Here is a 6065-nt window from a genome sequence, read left to right on the forward strand (position 1 = left end):
ACTCTCACTGCTATTGCGGATACACAGCTGTACATTTCAATTGAAACATGGTGAAGCCCCAAATTGCCTTCGCTAGAAGCCTATGTTTCAGACATAAGGAAGTGGATGGCTGCAAAACTTTCTACTTTTTAAACTCAGAAAAAACAGAGATGCGTGTTCTTAGGTCCCAAGAAACAAAGAGATCTTTCTGTTGAATCTGACAATTTAATATTGATGGTTGTACCGTCGTCTCAAATAAAACTGTGAAGGACCTCGGCGTTACTCTGGACCCTGATCTCTCTTTTGACGAACAATCAAGACTGTTTCAATGACAGTTTTTTTCCATCTACGTAACATTGCAAAAATCAGAAACTTTCTGTCCAAAAATGATGCCAGAAAAAATTTATCCATGCTTTTGTTACTCCTAGGTTTAGACTACTGCAATGCTCTACTTTCCAGCTTACCTGGATAAAGCACTAAATAAACTTCAGTTAGTGCTAATACGGCTGCTAGAATCCTGACTAGAACCAAGAAATTTGATCATATTACTCCAGTGCTAGACTTCCCTACACTGGCTTCTTCTGTTAAGGGCAAGGGCTGATTTCAAGTTTTTACTTGCTAACCTTAAAGCTTACATGGGCTTGCGCTCACCTATCTTTCCGAAGTTGGTCCTGCGTACATACCTACACGTACGCTCGGTCACAAGAGCAGGCCGCCTAATTGTCCCTAGATTCCAGGCAACAGCTGGAGGCAGGGCTTTCTCCTATAGACTCATATTTTTAATGGAATGGTCTGCCTACCCCATGTGAGGAATGCAGACTCGGTCTCAACCTTTAAGTCTTTACTGACAGACTTATCTCTTCAGTGGTCATATGATTGACGTGTAGTCTGGCCCAGGAGTGTGAAGGTGAACGGAAAGGCTCTGGAGCAACGACCGCCCTTGCTGTCTCTGCCTGGCCGGTTCCCTCTCTCCACTGGATTCTCTGCCTCTAACCTATTACAGGGGCTGAGTCACTGGCTTACTGGTGCTCTATCCAATCGTCCCTAGGAGGGGTGCGTCACTTCGAGTGGGTTGAGTTACTGACGTGACTATTCCTGTCTGGGTGGCGCCCCCCCTTGGTTGTGCTGTGGTGGAGATCTTTGTGGGCTTACTCGCCCTTGTCTCAGGATTGTAGTTGGTGGTGAAGATTTCCTCTAGTCGTGTGGGGCGGTGCTTGCAAAGTGGGTGGGGTTATATCCTTCCTGTTGGCCTGTCGGGGGTTCATCGGATGGGGCCACAGTGTCTCTGACCCTCCTGTCTCAGCCTCCAGTATTTATGCTGCAGTATTTATGTGTCGGGGGGCTAGTGGTCCAGTAATGTTATCTGAGACGTTCGTCTGTGTCTGTCAGTGTCCTATGTGTGAAATCACGGAAGGGAGACACCTCCACATTCATAGACCTCCTCCACAAATAGGCCCTCCTCCTCCCCAGCCTGTGACTCAGCCCTCCAGCCCCTCACCACCACACACGTACCCCTATCTGCTATATCTGTAAAGGCACACAGAGGAGGTTCTCCTTCAAACCCAAAGGCTGTTCAGAGGGGCTCGAGCTCTCTAACAAAGGAGTTCGGGCTACGGACTCTCAGACCCCTCCATATATCTATAGGTTCCACACCGCTGCCCGCCAGCCAATGTGGTGTTGTGTGTGTGTGTGTGTGTGTGTGGTGTGTGTGTGTGTGTGGTGTTTTTCGCGTTCTGGGCCTGCTTGCGTTGCGCCATTGCCGGGCCTGCCCTCCCTGTGTCTATTCTGGAGCACTTCTCCTGTCTTATCACGTGTCCTTTGTGCATACTCCAGTTATCTCCTCACTCTCTCTCTCTCTCTCGCGCATGTTTCCTCACCTCTCTCCCCCACTGCCCTCCGCCCTGCCTCTCCTTCCCCTCTCCCAGTCTACATGTTCCTCCCGGCTATGCGTAACGTCCTCCTTTGTTCACCGGACCGTGCTTCCTGTCCCAGACCTGGCTGTTTTCAACTCTCTAGAGACAGCAGGGACGTAGAGATACTCTTAATCATCGGCTCTCGATACCCCCACAACCTGAGCTTCTAGCTGCCGCTTGAGACAGAAGGAAATGCTGAGCGCAGTAGCCGCTCGTCTATCCCAAAGGACTGGACCTTGTAATTAGAATTTCAGTCATATCATTATCTATTGAGCCAGGCTTTCTCCCCCTATGACATTTTTCTCGATATAACACTCATTGGCCATCGTTGCTGTGTAATTAGAAGTCTCACCACGCCACTAGCTTGACACGAGCAGGACTGGCTCACCTACAACCTCGAACTATGCCTGGGATCCTCTCCCGTCTCTTGCCTCCACGCGTTTTGGCCTTTCTAGGGGTTTTTCCTAGCCACCGTGCATTTTTTACAAAACCTGCATGGCCTTTCTGTTGGGGTTATTAGGCTGGGTTTCGGGTACGGACCCCAGCTTCCCCGAGATATATAGTATTTCTGATGATCTGGGAGCGTAGTATCCCCGGCTATTTACTCCAAAAGAATACTATGCTTTTGACCGTCTGAATTGAGATTGAACAGGTCGTCCAGGTGGCACCGTCCCAGCCTCCAGCTCCCGTGGTATCCAATCTTAAAACCACCTAGTAACCTAGACTAGAGTTCCAGGGGGGATCGCTACAGTGGGACCATCGCGCCCCTCGAGGGTCCCGGACTTTGCTTATAACCATCGACTCTGTCTCTGTGGCCTCATCACCCATGGGCTCCTACTATACCTAAACGGACAGAACTAAGTCCTGCACCAGACCAGGGTACAACCCATATATAACAAAACTCTGACTAGGTTATACCATCCACCGTTTCCACAGCAACAGACGGAGCCAAACATGCCATAAGATAAATACACTTGCTCCTAATATCACCCTCCCATACCAGACTAGACAATGCTAGAAAAACCACATAAGAGTGGGGTGATGAAAGAAATTCTGAACATCCTGTTAGAGCTCCGCCGGTATATTCGTACTAACACAACGAATACTAACCACTGAATCAAACGAGTTGCAGTTTTGATTTGGAAGCAACAAAAATGAGCTGCTATAGTTGCTCGCCTTCTGGGTCACGCATAAATAACAAAAAAATTTGTAAATAAAAATTATTAAAGGAACAAAATAGAATGACAATCTGAGATGATACTGTGATAGCCACCAGGTCCCGAATTACAGTAAATTAATCAGTACACTGCGAAGCCTGCTTACGTTGAGGTTTGTATGCTACACACCTGGTTTGTCCAACACCTAGATGATTGGTGAAATTATAGTTCACCACAATTTTCTGTGCTCATGTGTCAAAAGGGTGATCTGTACCCTTCATGATTTTTGGAGATGAAGAATGTTGTTTAAAGTATACACATAGGTATAAAATAATATTAACATGTACTCAAATGTAACCCCCCTTTGTGATATGCACATAAACAAAGGATTTTAGTTACTATTCCTGAAATATCTGTTCGCTTGAGACATGTACATCCAAAGGGTTGGTCCTTTAATCCTCTCCCTCTTTTCATCTTACCTATATGTAGGCCGTCATGTTGTCAAAAAATAGTTTGGTAGAGGAAGAAGGTTGTGTTCTCTTGGCGAACACCCCTCATAGCCTGGTTCCTCTCTAGGTTTCTTCCTAGGTTTTAGCCTTTCTAGGGAGTTTTTCGCTAGCCACCGTGCTTCTACACTTGCATTGCTTGCTGTTTGGGGTTTTAGGCTTGGTTTCTGTACAGCACTTTGAGATATCAGCTGAGAAGGGAAGGGCTATATAAATAAACTTGATTTGATTTGATGACAGAGGAAGCGGAGCCAAAGAGAGAGAGAGAGAGAGAGAGAGAGAGACTAGATTCCACTGATGCCTTGAAGATGGGTTGGGTCTGGGAGCTACTTTAACATCATAGTTGGGTTAACTGCTTTATTGGTTAATGCATGATGTGAAAGAGGGTAAATGATGGAGTAATTGTACTCTAAACAACATGTTGAAGGCATTGATGTGAAAGCATATACAGTACTGAGTTACCTCAAGAGGATGTAATGTTAATTAGGGATATGCACTTGCATATCAGGTGACGTGCCTATCAGTTGAAATGGGGGAGATGGGGAACAAAGTGAAAATGACATGACCTGGGAACACCTCTCTGAACCTGGGGCCGAAACGGTAAGACTGGGCGAAAGCATGAGGAAGATTTTTAAGGGCTTTATATAAAAGTCCAGCAGAAAAGTATCCTGGATGCATAGTCAGGTGAAGAGAGAGTGGGAATTGTCATAGTCTCAGATGTTGGTTTTCACACATATATACTTATGCATAACTTACCACATTGTTAATACTGTTATGTTTTTCGTTGCTTTGCAAGGCTTATGCTATCACTCTCTTATGAATCACAAGGAGAAAGTAGAGAAACTAAAAGCAGCTCAGCTGATGTGAAGAAAGTTACCAGCTTCAGCTGGAATGTCAGTTTGTTGTGCGATGAGAGATGGAAATAAGATGGTGTATGGTGTAATCATAGAACAGAGGCCAAAAGTCTCTGAGTTTGAAAACCTCACGGAAAGAAGGAAAAAACCTGAACCAGGACCAGAGGTTCCACGTCCGGTGATTCCAGGGGACCAGGACTACATCCGAGTGTTCCGGAGGAAATGGAACCAGCCAAGGCTAGAGGGTCCCAACAAAGTGGTCCTAGCAACTCTACCTCTAACCCTATTACAGGGGCTGAGTCACTGGCTTACTGGTGCTCTTTCATGCCGTCCCTAGGAGGGGTGCGTCACTTGAGTGGGTTGAGTTACTGACGTGATCTTCCTGTCTGGGTTGGCGCCCCCCCTTGGTTTGTGCTGTGGTGGAGATCTTTGTGGGCTATACTCGGCCTTGTTCAGGATTGTAAGTTGTGGTTGAAGATACCCCTAGTGGTGCGACTGTGCTTTGCAAAGGGGGGGTTATATCCTTCCTTTTCGGCCGCGTCGGGGTACATCGATGGGCCACAGTGTCCTACCCCTCCTGTTCAGCTCCATTTTGCTGCAGTAGTTTGTTTGCTCGGGGGGCTAGGATGTTGTCTATCTGGAGGTACATTTGTTTATCCATGTTTCTGTATAGCCAATTGTAACAGTATGCTCTCTCTAATCTCCTTCGTTTCTCTCTGCTTTCCTCTCTCGAGAACCTACCCTAACCTAACGTCAGGACCACTGGCATGAGACCTGCGCCCTCCCGCCTCCATCTCACGGCCTCTGCTGTTTGTTGCCAAGTTCAATGTTCTGCCTGCCAGTTATGCGACCCCTACCTGTCCCAGACCTGCTGTTTTACCCTATGATCGGCTATGAAACAACTGACTTATTCCTGATTTTATTAGACCATGCTAGTCATTTATGACTCATTGAATCCTTCGGCCATGTCTGTATAATCTCCACCCGGCCATTCGTAAGGAGGCCACCCTCAGCTGGTTCCTCTCTAGGTTTTTCGCCTAGTTTTGGCCTTCTGGGGTTTTTCCTAGCCCGTGCTTCTACAAAACACCTGCATTGCTTGCGTTTTGGGGTTTAGGCTGGTTTCTGTAAGCACTTCGAGAATTACTATTAACGAGGCTAATATATAATAATAAATAATCTTGATTTGATTGATTGATTGAACAGTCGTCCAGGTGGAAGAAGCAAACGTGGACCATCTAACCACTGTATCAGAGTTCCAGGGGGGATGGGCGAGTGACCATCGAGCCATGAGGAGACTTTCTTACCATCGACTCTCTGCCCTCACAATGGTCTTCCTAACAGACAGTGGAACCAGGACAATGAAGATCGGAGAACCTTTGACAGCAACAGCCGGCAAACCTGAAGAAATTGAATTCACCTCCCTCCAACTACATGGAAAAACCACAAGAAAGTGGGTTGATGAAGAAAATCTGAACATCTTAGCAACGGGGTAACTACAATGAAGAAACTACCCCTAATCAAGTTCATATCGTTTTTTTGAAACAACAAAAATGACTGGTATAAGTGGCTCAAGTTGGTCAGAAAAAAAATAGTAATAAATTATAAATAACAGATGGACAATTGTATACTGTGTAGCAAATCCCCCATGACAGGTAA

The sequence above is a fragment of the Salvelinus sp. IW2-2015 genome, linkage group LG14 (assembly GCF_002910315.2).
Source record: "Salvelinus sp. IW2-2015 linkage group LG14, ASM291031v2, whole genome shotgun sequence".
NCBI lineage: Eukaryota > Metazoa > Chordata > Actinopteri > Salmoniformes > Salmonidae > Salvelinus > Salvelinus sp. IW2-2015.